This window comes from Acomys russatus, chromosome 24 (genome assembly GCF_903995435.1).
Source record: "Acomys russatus chromosome 24, mAcoRus1.1, whole genome shotgun sequence".
Taxonomy (NCBI): Eukaryota; Metazoa; Chordata; class Mammalia; order Rodentia; family Muridae; genus Acomys; species Acomys russatus.
In genome coordinates, this window is record NC_067160.1 from 29,982,270 (window position 1) to 29,997,619 (window position 15,350).

Below are 15,350 nucleotides of genomic sequence, written 5' to 3' on the forward strand. Positions count from 1 at the left end.
TTATTTAAAGATTTGTAAACTATATAATGTATTTCTATGCATTTTGCTTTTACTACGGTAGCTATTGTAAATCTACTACTGAGTTTCTATTTCAGATAATTCTTAACATAGATACCTGTCTCTCATATGTATATTATGATTGTATATTTTGCAGTACTATTAAACTCAGTACTTCTATCATATTTATCTTTTTTGGTGGATTATTTGCTAATTTCTTTACATACGATCATCTTTCTCTTTTCCAGTCTTGATGACCTTTATTGCTTTCTCTTTTCTGGATCAATGGGGAGGAGCTCTAATAATGCATCTAATAAAAGTGATAGATGTAGATACTCTTATCTAATATCCTATAAATTCTTCATCTCGCCCATTCAGTATGCTATTTACCGCATTAATCTATTTTATCTTCATAACTAATTTCAAAGACTTTTTAAAATTATACATTCACTTTCCATCCTGATTGTAACCCCTCCCTCTTCTCTTCCCAGTCCCACTCTCTCTCCTTCTTCCCATTGTCCCCTCTCCACTACTCCTCAGATAAGGGGAGGCAGCCCTACTTACTCATACCAGCACAGCAAGTCTCATCAGACCAGACCAGACAGGAGAAGTTTTCAAAATGCAGGCAACAGAGTCCATGTCAGAGACAGTCTCTCTCTCTCCTTTCTAGGGGGTGCACATGGAGACCAAGCTGCCTATTGGCTATATATATGTAGAGAGCATAGGTTAGGTCTATGCATATGTGGTCCTTGGTTGGTGCATCATATTTCTCAAGCTCCATTTGTCCTAAATAGTTGCATTTATTGGTCTTCTTGTGGAGCTTCTGTCCCTTTCAGGGCCTTTTATTCTCCTCTGCCTCCACTCTTCCACAAGACTCCCTGTGCTCTGTCCATGTTTACCTGTGAGTCTCTGTATCTGTTTCCATCCACTGCTGGAGCCACTCAGAGGACAGTTATGCTAGGCTCCCATCTCCAAACATAACAAAATATCATTAGTAGTGTCATGGCCTGGCTCTTTCCCATGTAGTGGGTCTCAGGCTTGGCCAGGCATTAGTTGGACATTTCCTCAATCTCTGGTCTATCTTTATTCCTGCACATCTTGTAGGCTGAGGAAATTTTTGTTCAAGGTTTTTTTTTTTGGGGGGGGGTGGGTTGTTGTTTGCCTCCTTCCACAGAGATTCCTGTCTCATTAGAGGATGTCCTCTTCAATATTCCTGACTCCTGCTGCTAGGAGTCTGAGCTAAAGTCACCCCCATATGCTCTCAGAAGCCTATCCTGTCCTATGTCTCCAGTTTGTCTTAAAGATGCCACCACCCATGCTTTCTCTTCTCTCTGAAAGCCTCTGTCCTCCTGCCCACACTTTCTCCATGTCTAATCCCCACTCTCATTTCTGCCTGCCCTGACTCTCTTATCCTATTCCCTTTCTTCAACCACTTCCACTGTTTTATCTGTTTCCCCTTGTGAGTGAAATTTAAGTGTCCTCCTTTGGCTTCTCCTTGTTACTTATCTTCTTTGGGACAGTGAACTGTAATGTGGTTATCCTATACTATATAGCTAATACCGATTTACTAGTGAGTAAATACGAAGTGTGTCTTCGTATCTTTACCATATTTTCTTTATTCATTATTCAGTTTAGGGACATCTTGGTTGTTTGCAGTTTCTGGCTATTATGAATAAAGTTACTATGAACAATGTTGACAAATGTCCTTTTTGTATGGTGGAACCTCGTTTTTTGATGTGGTAAAGACAGGTATTGAGATAGATCTCTCCTGAATTTTCTGATAAAGCTCCAGATTGGTTTCCACATGGTTGTAAAAATTTACACTCCCACCCACAATGGAGGAGTGTTCCCCTTTCTCGACATCTTGCCAGAATGTGCTGTAACTTGAGTTATTTTTACCTTATCCATTCTGATGGGTATAAGGTGGAATCTCAGAGTCATTTTGACATATGTTTCCATGATGACCAAGGAGGTTGAGCATTTCTTTTTTTTTTTTTAATTTATTCACCCTACATCCCAATTGTAGCCTGCTCTTTCATTCCTCCACCTCTCTTAGTTCTCAGAAAGGGGAAGCTCTTGCCTCTATCATCTGACCCCAGCCTAACATAAGTTGCATCTCTATTACCTGCATGCTCTTTCTCTGTCACCTGGCAAGACCCTTCATAGTAGCCACAAAAAGAGGATAAAGAATCTTGGTGTAACTCTAACCAAGAAAGTGAAAGACTTGTACAAGAAAGAAAGCAAAAGAAAAAATGAACAAACAAAAAACCCTCAAATCTTTGAAAAAAGAAATTGAAGAAGATATCAGAAGATGGAAAGATCACAATGCTCATGGATCGTCAGGATTAACATCATAAAAATGGCCATCTTACCAAAAGCAATGTACAGATTCAAAACAATTCCCATCAAAATGCCAACACAATTCTTTACAGACCTTGAGAGAACTCTCAACTTCATATGGAAAAAATATAATAGTTAAAACAACCTCATAGAATAAAAAAATTTCTGGGGAAATCTCCATCCCGGATCTCAAACTGTACTAAACAGCAACAGTAATAAAAACTGCATAGTACTGGCATAGGAACAGAAAGGTGGATCAATGGAATTGAATTGAAGACCCAGAAATAAACCCACATACCCATGGACACTTGATTTTTGACATATAAACCAAAGCAAAACAGTTAAGAAAACATAACATATTCAATAAATGGTGCTGGTCTAACTGGATGTCTACAGGTAAAATATGCAAATAGACCCTTATTTATTACCCTGCCTAAAACTCAGGTCCATGTGGATTAAAGACCTCAACATATAATGAGGTACACTAAATCTGTTAGGAGAAAAAGTGGGGAAGATAATTGACCTCATTTGCATAGGAGACAACTTCCTGAATAGAAAAAAAAAAAAACAGCTCAAGGCAAAGATCAACAATTAATAAATGAGATCTTAAAGAAATACCTCTGTAAGGCAAAGGACACTGTCAACAGAACAAATTGACAGCCTACAGATTGGGGAAAGAGCTTCACCAGCCATACATTCAACAAAGGACCATCATCCAAAATATATAAAGAAATCAAGAAATTCAATGCAACAAACCAAATAATCCAATTAAAATGGGGTAGAGAGCTAACAGAGAATTCTCAACCCTCCCCACCCTATCTCCCACATGGCAGCTTCTCTCCATCTACTTCAGGTCAATATTTTATCTCTTGTTCTAAGTGAGATTCAAGGATCCTCCCTTGGGCCTTCCCTGTCTTCTTTGTATCTGTGGATTGTAGCATGGTTATCCTGTACTTTATGGCCATTGTACACTTACAAGAGAATACAGACCATGCCTGTCTTTCTGGGTCTGGGTTACCTCACTCAAGATGATTTTTTCTTGTTCCATCCATTTGCCTGGAATTTGCAAGATGTCTTTTTTTTTTTTTTTTTTTTTTTTTTTTAAATAAGTGAACAGTTCCATTGTGTAAAAGCAGGAAAAGTAGGAGAAAGTACTGAGGGAGCCAGAGGGTTCAAGGACACCACAAGAAGACATACACAGTAAATCAATCTGAGCCCATGAGAGTTCAAAAAAGACTGAACCACCTACCAAAGAGCTTGCATAGGACAGCCCTAGACCCATTACACATATGTAGGAGAACGGTCATTATGTGGGCCCTCTAACATTGGCAAGTAGGGACCATCTTTTATTCTGTTGCATGCCTTTGAATGCATTTCTCTTATCTGGGCTGCCTTGGCTGGCCTCAGTGTGAGGAAATGTGCTTAGTCCTAGTCTGACTTGAGGTGTCATAGTGGGTTACTACCACTTAGAGAACTCTCCTTCTTTGAAAACAAAGGGGGTGGGAATGAGAGAGAGGGTAGCATGAGGGCAGGACTAGGAAAAGAGGAGGGAGGGGCCTGGGATGAGACAGTAAAGTGATCAAGTAAATATTTTTTTTTTAAAGCAAGATGCTGAAGAGATATCTATACTCCTGTTCTCTGTAAGGAAATAATATATTCTGTCACTTTCCCTAAACATCGAAGGGATTGAAGATCATTATGTCAAGTTACATAAAAGGAAAGTCAAGCAGTAAATTCAATCATACACGAAACACAAATAGTTGCTTATAGACAGTGAAAATTAAATGATGGTTATCAGAGGATAGAGTGAGAAGGGATAATGAAAAAGTAAACAAATGGATGTACAAAGTTGAACATTTAGATAGGAATAAGAGGTTCGAGTGCTAATGTATTATGATATGACTGTAGAAAACAGAAAAAATATATTCTGTGTTTCAAAAGTTAAAAGAGAAATATTGAATGTTTCTAATTTATAAAATGATAAACTGTTTTAGGAGACATGCCTCATATATTTAATTTAGGTATATATCAGACAAAGTATATATGCATAAAAATATCACATTACTTCATAATTACATGTGAATATTTTGGTTTTATATATTAGTTAAAATAAAAATAATGATACAAGATACAATTTAAGCTGAATGAATATGTTACAAATAGTTGCTCTAAAGGAACCTTGTTTCCTCTCACCAGCAGATGAATAGGTCATCATATTGAGTCTAACAGCTCTGATCAACCTATTGATTAAGATTTATTATATTTATGTACTTATTTGTGAATTCAAGCTGATTATTGTCTTTCTCCTGTATAACTAACACTTGTAAAGCCAATTTGAGTGGTTTGTGATTTTATTCTGTAGTGTGACAGAAATGAGAACACAGTGATAAAGAAGAATTAACAAGGAGCTAACCGATGTTCCACTGCCCATCAGCTGTGAGTCTTTATTACCCCACTCAGTGTCAATTCTCCCTTTTTAGACTGTTTTAGCCAGAACCTATGCTTCTTTGTGTTCTATAATCTCTGAATTTTTTTCTCTATGGAGGACATAAATATAAGTTAATGTGTGTGTTTTTAAAAATGGTTGCTTCCTCCATTGTGTTCATTAGTATTCATTCTTTGTTTTATGCAAGAGAAAAATTGTTTAATTAATAATATCCTTTTGGGACAAATGAGTCTGTGTCATTGTTGCTCTAGGCTGCTCTTTTATGTTTAGCCTATGCCAGTTGCAATATTATTCATCATATTCACATTTTCTTCCTTATAGATAAAACAATATTCAATAATGTTATATTTTCCTATGTAGGAAGGAGAATAAATATGTCGCTAAAAACACAAAATAATTTTCATACTTAACCTCATTTGAATGATTTATAGAGAAGATTCAGGAAAATTATCTGCACTGAATACTTACTCTACCACTGTTATCCAGTACAGAAATATCAGAAAAATATCTAGCATAACCTTATCCTATATTAAAAACCAATTTACATATAAAAATAAACAATATGGAAATATATTAGTATTTCTTATTATAGCAGTGTTGTCATATTTTATTCCAACAATCAAACAAGCATTTATTTCAGCACTTGTTTTTGCCTAGATGGCCAGTTTAGAGTTAAACAAGGCAGTAAGATGGCTCAGCCTGTATAGAGATGCTCACTACCAAGGCAGAAGTTCTGAGTTCTATAACTGAGAACAGTATGGTAGAAAGAACAAACTCCTACAAGCTGAACTTACACATGCATGGGTATGCACATGCACAGAGTCTCTTTCTCTCTCTCTCTCTCTCTCTCTCTCTCTCTCTCTCTCTCTCTCTCTCTCTCACACACACACACACACACACACACACACACACACACGCATGCATGCACGCACATGCACACACACACCCACAAACACAAAACTAACATAAACAACTGGTGATAAATTATTTTAAAATAGTAGACTAAAATTATGGTCTTTGCATGCTTGGTTTGTAACCAAGGAGAAAATGTGAAAAGTAAGATTAATAATAAAGGTGTTTTTCAGATAATGATAAACATCATGGACAATTATAAAACAGAAAAAGAGTGCAAAGTAGGTAGGGAAGTTTGTGATCAATTTTTAAATAATGGTTAAAAGAGGACATATCTGGTGGTCAGCTTATTTAATGAATCCCCAAGGACATGACAGAGTTGTTCAATTACATATTTGCTGCAATACCCTTTACATTGAAGAAGCAGGTATGAAGACCTTGTCCTGGGAGCATCTGAGTGTGCTGTAGCAACAACACTGCTTCTGTAACACAGTACACAAATTGCTGTGTCACCAGACAAAACAAAAGGTATTGAAAGAACAACTGCATTGTGTCATGCCTCAGAAATATTGATTTTGAATCTGGAAAAGTTGAAATACAGAACAGTGCTTTGAATACTAGGATTACATCACTTAGTGAGATTACATCCCTTAGTGAGATTACATCACTTAGTGAGATTACATCACTTAGTGGGATTACATCACTTAGTGAGATTACATCACTTAGTGACAGTTGAGATGAGTCAACAGTTCTTTACATCAGTACATATCTGTTCATAAAGATCCTGTGTGAAAAGTCCCAATTGTGTATGAATTCTGTTTCAAATAGACCATTGTTTTTGCAAAGTACAGAAAGGACAGTATTAGCTCAAATGCTCAGAACACCATTTAAGATAATTTATGAGATGTGTAAATCAAAATTGATAGATTTATGCATATGTCTATATTTGACCATATATTGTATACATATGAAAATATAAATATATGAATAAGATTACATTAAAAAGTTAAGCCACTCGATGACTTTACAATTAAAGACAAGAGGTAATCTACTTTGATGACTCATTAAGCAGAGTTTCTGTAAATATATGAGAATTAAATTGACAGATTTTGAGATATATTCATAGAATTGTTTTAAGTAGGTACATTTTATTCATGTTTTTGAATGAATATATAATTATAGTTATAGATATATTTATAAAGAGAAGCAAAATCAATGTATTTATACATATTTGTCTACATGAACCATACCTGCCTTATAGCCACTTCATATACTAAATGCATATATACTAAATGGATATACATCATGTAGACCTATATAAAAATGTATATAACCAAACCTTTGAAACTCATTTCTTTGTGTATAAATTTCAACCTTAAAATACATTATTTAAGGTTCTAAACTGGTTGATGTACAAGTGGGATACAATTTTGAGACTATTTTACTACAAATAATTGGCATATTACCATAGATATCTGTTATCTACTTTAGCATGTATGTGCTTCAAAACCAATAATATATTATTAATCAGAATGAGTATGGCAACAAATCATTCTACTAATTTTTCACCTCAGAGTGTTATTATTAAATAAAATTAAACACATAGAAAGACTTTGAAAGAGTTACATTGATGTTGATCTTCATTTTCAGAAATTTAATTTTGAGGTATGCCATCTTACTAATTTCATGACTTTGGAGCATCCATGAAATGACTTATTATACACTCCTCTATCTCACAAAAGGCTGCTCCTGCCTTCCTTGTTTCCTAGTCATGATCAATGATCGTGAAAGACAGGAATCCCATGGCTCACTCAGACAGAAAGTTTCCCTTCTCCACATGACACTTGTTACTTCTTAGTTTTTGTCACTCTAATTTGCATGAGATCAAATAGCATGACAATTTTGCTAAGAAAAATATTAAAATGTCTAACTGAGCACCTTTACAAAATAAGCAGGAGTGACTCATCTGTGACACCAAAGCATTGTTATGATGAACAAATGTGACTTATGCAATTGCACCATGGGATTAAGATTTCAGCTGATATTTCTCTGCAATGTTCTCTATCAACCACACATGATATGAAGCAAAAATGTGCAGAGAGCCTGAAACAGCAAAAGAAAATGCAGTGTCATTGTGGCTCTGACTTAAAATAGTCAACACTAAAGAAAAGGATGAGGATTTGAAAATGTAGACGCTAAAACTAGATGCTGGTGCATGGAGGAGCAAAGCCTATGTCCATGCAAACTTTGTATTTACTACAGCTTCTCTTTCTTGAATGTATGAAAGGAAACTTTTTCCTGTAAAATTTTGATACTAGAATTTATTTTTAGACACCCCACATGTGTGCCTGTCTATCGTAGAACTATGGAGACAAGCCTGGTTTCCAACTCTCTACCCTTATTCTACTGAGTCCAAGGATTTGAGTATCCCACCACACCAGGCTAATAAGTAATTTTAATGCAGCTATTTGGTGAACAAATTTAATGCCTGTTGTCCCTAATGATATCTTTCTATCTCAGGAATAGATGACAAAGATCATAAGAAGCTGTTTGCTGTTGGAACCGGGTCTGTAACTCAGTCTCAGAATGCTTCAGGAGGCTCTGTGTATAAAGAGAAAGGAGAAAGATTAAATATTGACACTGAATTCTTCTTATTCTGTTCTGATTTTTGCATTTAATGCCTTTTTTTATTGTTCTTGGCCATTGAACCCAGAGCTTTTTTCATGCAAAGGACTCCTGACCCTATGTATTCATGTTGAGTGGGTGAGTGGTAGTGGTGATGTGGTCTCTCTCTCTCTCTCTCTCTCTCTCTCTCTGTCTCTGTCTCTCTCTCCCTCTCTCTCTCTTTCCACATTGAATCAAACATATTTTCACACTTTTTATTACACTTATCTTTTCTTCTATAGCATTGAATCTGCTATTAATGCAGTTGAACTCCATATCACATAGTATACTTTCTTATTTGTTTTTTATTATTTTTAATTCATTTATTTAGATTACATCTCAGTTGCTATCCATCCCTTGTATTCACCCATTCCTCTCTCCCTCCTCCTTTTGCCCTATTCCCCTCCCCTATGTCAGTGACCAAGGGGGACTTCCTCCCCCACTATATGGTAGCCTATCTATCCTTTCTCTCAATGCCACCAGGCCTCCCCACCAAGGGGAAGTGGTCAAATATGGGGCACCAGAGCTTGTGTCAGAGTCAGCTCCTGCTCTCCACTCAAGTGTGGAGAATAGGCTAGATCTGAGTAAGGATTCGCTGTTTACTGCATGTACTATCCATAGTTTGTGCAGCAGTTTGAGCAGAACCCCTGGGCCCAGTTCTGCCCATCCTGATGTTTTTCCTATTTCTAAAATTTTGACTCTTGTTTAAAAAGCAAAAATGAGGTAGAGTGTGGCTCCAGAGTGCGGAATAGGATGGGAGAGAAACCTCTGATCAGTAAGCCATAGTGAGATATTTTCTAGGACAGCACTGTGGCACCCTGACCACTTCTTATATTTTCTCTTTCTCTGTGTTCTACCAGCTTGTAAAGTGTACAATTCTTTATTGCCCTTTATGCCCATCACATTAGACTGCCTCAGTACAAGTTTGGTACAATGAGAGCCATGAGCTCACATCATAATCTTCTACTTTACCAATATGCTCAGTGTGATATGGGACACCATCAATCATAGAATGCAAGCTATGACACAATAAAAAGATAAACTATATTTATTAATAATGTAAGTTTTAATATAATTAATTTTAATCTCATTATTTAGCATTAGCTGATAATTTTGACAATCTTATTATATGACTGTTTTTACAATATTGTGAATTATAATTTCTCTACTTTTTTTCTTGTTTTTATTTTGTGAGATAGAGCCTGACTGTGTAGACTCTGTGATACTGGAACTGAGTATGTAGGTTAGGCTAACCTTGAGTTCACAGAGATCTCCTTGCCTTTGTCTAGTGAGTGCTGGGATTGAAGATTATCCACCACAATGATCAATTCATCATTTGATAATTCCATTGGCTTTCAGAAATTGTTAGTTCTACTTTGTTTTTTACTTTTGAATGTATTAATATTTCTATAAAAAATCCTTGAGTTTCTATTTGACAAAATTAGGTTTTTTGGAATGACTTTAATTCTTTTGAGAGTTAATGATCATCAAACATAAGTATATCAGTGTCCAGTATAGAGATAACCAACGACTCTGAGAATAGATCCCCATAGAAGCTTCATCTTTTGTGTTGATCTGGATCCTAAGGTCTGCTTCTTTCCTTCTGGGCATGCAGGGACCAATGTGTATAGAGGGTGGACCCAAAGGAAAGAAGCTTAGCTAGGCAGATGGGTATGCAGATCAGGATTCGGCAGTGGGACAGATGTGCTGTCTCTGATAAAGCTCTTCCGGCCACAGAACTCTCTTTAAAGGTGGGTGCGTTGATAAGGGCTATATAAAACTTGGTGAGGTGGATAGGGGATTTTCAGTGAATAAATATCATCATCAACTGGGCTTGAGTTGATGAGAATGGTTCACTTGCATGGAGAGAATTCCCAGGTACTAGGCTACATGACTACCTCAAGAATTGAGGAGTGGGGGGTGGGGTCACAAGACTACATGTGCACCGCAAAAGGGGAGGGAATGATCCTTAGCCCTGCCAGTCTCATTATTGAGAGTTTCAGAGTTTGACTCCAGGCCAGTTTCCCTGAGCACTCAGTCCATGTGCCCATACTTTTGTTCTTGGAATTCTTGGATTTTCCATTATGCCAGGGAGAAACGGGTCCTTCTCCAAGACAGGTATAAGGTTCTGTCTTTGTTCCTTTAATATTTTTTGGAAAGTTTATTCTGAAGTCTTGGGTATTTTTCTCACAGTCATTAGTACTCAGCTACATAATGACACACTCTACAGTTCTCTAAAATTCCTTCTTAAGCAAGGTCTGAAGTGTACTCTTCCCTATAAGTGATCTATCCATCTGCTGAATCCTAGGATTCTTCAGTGTTTCACCGCGTATTCCTTCACTAATTCCAGGGAGTAAGCTAGACAACCATGATGTTCACATTATGTGCTAACCATATACAAACCGCCATCCTTGATGATCGGAAGATTATTTTCTGAAAACATATAGCTTGCCAATATTCATTGTTTCAGTATAAAGTGTTTTGGGAAAGAGGAAAAATTATGTATGAATTTATTATTTGTGTGTTTGGTTGGTTAGTTGGTATTTTGAGATACTGTTTCTCTGTGTAATAGCCCTGGCTATCCTGGAACTCTTTTTCTAGACCAGGCAGGCCTCAAAGTCACACAGATGTACCTGTCTCTGCCTCCCAAGTGTTGGGGTTAACAGCATGCGCCACCACTGTTACAGTATTTTGAATCTGTTTGACCTGAAAGACAAATAACTGACACAGGGAGACTGAAACATACTTTAAATCTGCCATCACTTTGCCAGGCAGAGTCTGAACTGTTTCTAATCTATTCGTAAACTAAACAAACGACTCTAAACTTATAACATACATATATTCCAAGCACTTGCCACTATGACCCCTGGGCCAGTCCACATCCGGTTCCCACAGTCCTCCTCCAACCTTCAAAAAACCTGATCCCTCTCCAACCTTCAAACCTTTCTCTCCTTTCCAGGAAGTCCCGCCCTCCACTTCCTGTCCTTCTGCCCAGTTGATTGGCTAAACAGCACTTTATTGACTGCTGATACATTCACTTAGCAATCCTCCACACACCACACATGGCTGAATTTTTTAATCTATGAATTTTGTCAAGTATTTCTATAAGCATCTTGACAGTTTTTTTTTAAGAAGCTGTATAATTATACAGCCAAAAGAAACTATATGAAGTTCTTTTAGATAAGTAACAAATAACTACTCATGCAAGAATGTCCCTGTAAAAAATATCAACCATGTCCTATCAACTTCTTACATGGTTATATTTGTCACCGAGTGAAATGAGTAGTGCCTGCTAATAAAAGATGCTTGAAAACCGTGGGCACAAGTTACAATTTCATGTGAACATAGTACTAGGTAAATGCAATTTCTTCATTTGGATAACTTAGGCCATATGATTGTGTGCCTTGACATGTTGTGAATGAGAACACATATTAAATTTTTGTGGCATTATACACACAATGGTTAAAAAAATAAAAAGTGAACTAAAGATATGCATAGAACACCTATTCCATAGCGCCCTTTGTTTTAATGTACTGTGTATGTTTTATTAAACACACATTTATTAATTATTTTAAAAGAACAAATTGCCACTTCTCTTTATCATTTTAGTTTTCCTTCTATAGATTCTGGCAGAATATAAAATAACTTTTTCTATTGACTGATTGCATGTGCCATGTAATAAATCAGTTCCCCATAAACGTATTTACTATCACAGTGTCCATTCTGAAATTGTATTTCCAAAGTCAACTTTGACAGTATAGAAATTCAAATGCATAATGTTAGATTACAGAATGATGTCAAGTTGATAGACATACTTCCTCATCTTACAACTTTATTTGATATGAAATCCGCTTTTATCTGTATTAGATTCAGAGTAAAGTGTTTTCATAAGATAAAGATCATTGTATCTACTGTGGGCTTTGAAATATTGTTACATCTTAGCGACTGAACTGAGTTCTTGAGAACACTTGTGAATGTTTTATAAGCTACCTTAAGGAATTCCAAGTACTCTTCTACAGTTGATGCCTTACTTTTTTTTTTTACACACATTTGCTGACATAAAAAGAATCCTTGGGTTTAGAAGACATATACAATGATCACATTTTAGTTCACAGTAATAATTTATGAAGGCTATCCAATTTTTTCAGTATTTGATTCTAAGCAAGAAGAAAACTAAGTAATTTTTTAGAGGCTGCATATATCTGTATTCCACATTTTCTTTAAAAAATTTGATTGCCTTTATTATTTTTAAAATAGTATTATAATATACTAAAGATGCCTTATACATTTTTATTTTATTTATAACTCCATAACTCTCTGATTATGTAATACCTTTGTAATTTGTATTGATCTAGCTTACTTTTATTTTACTTTTGAGATTATAATACAATTACAACATTTTCCCTTTCTTTTCCTTTCCATCCAAACCCTCTATCATTCTCATTCTCAATCTCCTTAAAATTCATCGGCTTTTTTATTTATTAATTGTTATTGCATGCAGTGTGAGAGGGTGGGAGAATCAAAGCAATGAATTCATCCGCTGTACTCATCTTTATGTCAAATCCCACATGAGGTATACTGTAGCAGAAAAACTGTGGGAAACAAAAAGAGTGACTCAAACAGACTCAAATATTTTAGCAATAATCTCTGTCTTCAAAAGAGCATAAAATTAATCTTCATTTCCAGAGTTCCAGTCTGATTTAACTACAGAGGAAGACAGGAGGGTCAAGGAAAGGAGAGGGGGAAACAAAGACAGACACAGAGAGACAGAGACAGATCAAAAGACAGAGCCATGGGAAGAGACAGAGGAAAACTGAACATTTGAAGGAAGATATGGACTGGAGAGATGGCCAACCCGTCAAAGGCTATGATCCCAACCAAAAATATAAAGAGAAGGAAGATGCTTTGTAGTTGGGTTGGTACTCTGCTACTTTATTTAGTGACCCTGATGTGTCAGTGGCTATGCCTCTATATGACTACTGTGGTTGCAAGACTTCCATTTTTCATTCTTTTGGATATCACTAGCAATGTTCCCCTTACCTTTCTAGTGAAAAACAAAAACAAAAACAAAAGCTCTTTGGTTGGTGGTTCAGTCTCTGTGTGCTCCCGTGGGCCCAGGTTAGTTGACTCTGTAGGTTTTCTTGTGTCCTTTATTCCTCAGGCTAACTGTATTTTTTCCTCCCACTCTTGCACATAACTCCCTGAGCTAAGCCTATTGTTTTGCTGTGAGTCTCTACATCTGTTTCCATCAGCTGCTGGATGAAGCCTCTACGAGGACAGTTGTGGTAGGATCTTGTCTGCACCCCACCCATTTCCCTCAGCCACCCCTCTCCGACCCATTTGAGTCGCTCTATGTACTTCAGATGTCTATTTTATTTCCTCTTCTGGATGAAATTAAAGTGTCTTTCCTTGGGCCCTTCTTTGCTTCTTTGGATCTGGGGATTGTAGCATCCTTATCTTGTACTTTATGGCTAATATCCTCTTCTAAGTGAGTACATATCTTGTAGGTCTTTCTGGGTCTGATTTACCTCAGTCAGGATAATCCTACACATATGTAGCATATGTGCAGCTTGGTTAATATATGAGTCCCTAGCAGTGGGAGTGGAGGCTGTCTCTGACTCTGTTGCCTGCCTATGAATCTCCTTCCCCTAGCTAGGCAGGCTTGTAAGGCCTAAATGGGAGAGGATACTTTAGTCTTACTGTGACTGGAGGTGTTACTGTGGGTTGGTACCCCTTGGGAACATCCCTTTTTCTGAGGAGAAGAAGAAAAATATGAATGGGTGAAAAGGGACATGAAAATGGGACTGAAAGTAGAGGAGGCAGGGAGCTGAAATTAGATTGTAATATATATTGTATATGTAAAATTGTATATATAAAAATGCTCCCTGCCTGGGTGTCTTACTGTCTTTTGTTGCTGTGTATTAACATGCTAATGCTTACATAAAATGTATTTCCACTCAATGTTTTCTAAGGTCCTTTGATCATGTCACCAATTTCTACATTAATGGTCAGGAAACTATATTTTCTGAAATGCTAAGCCACTTAACAAATAAAGCAGATTTGTTATGTTCTCTGCTCATTCTCGCACAAAGTCCTTCAAGAACCCATTGAAATCCAAGTTCTCTAAGTCTACAAATGCTCTGCTAATGTTCCTAGAGTTAAGAGCAGGCTCTGCCAAATCCACAGAAATCAAATTTTTGAAAAACTGGAGAACAATCTGGTTTTGCAAACCTAGGGGATAACATCACATAGCATAAATATATTTGAAAATTATTTTATTTAGATATGTTAGGTTTCTTGAACATACATTTTTGAGTTATAATTTAATAATCATTTCTCCCTTTCCCTTATCAGGGAGGCACATATTTTTCAGCAGATAGAGCCCAGTCTCAATGAATACATCTACAAAAAGTTCCATTCTGAAAGACCAGGAAAAACTGCGGAAGCTGACACAGAAAATCTGTTGGAGCAAAGGATCAGGGAGTTTGATGTGAGTTTGTATCTCCTAGAGACGTCAGATTCAAAATCCATCAAATCTCACCAACATGACAGCCTAAACATGAACAGAGCAAGGATGACGCCGATATACATGTCAAAGTAGATAGCATATACATTCTTAACATGAAGATAAATCTAAAATACAATAAGTGGTCTGGCCTCTTCCAGAGAGCTAGTCCATTGTTTTCATAGCATATTTGATAAATTTAAACATTTTATTCTTGTTATTATTAGTGTGTACATTGAGTGTTTGCATATGTGGGAATATGCATAGATCTGCATGTACATTCAAGTCAAGAGCATGGGGTACAGCTGGTGTCCCTCTCTATCATTCTGCACTTGATTCCCTTGAAATAGGGTCTCTCAGAACCTGGAACAAGTCCCGAGGCAACCCAACCAAACCAATAGTCCTCTTGGCTTCTCACTCCAACCATACTAATGTTGGGCTTGCAGGTTTGAGTGTCACAATGCATGGCTTTTTATGTACTCAGATAATTTGAACTCGGGTCCTTGTTCTTTCTCAGGAACCACTCTTATCCACTGATCCTATCCA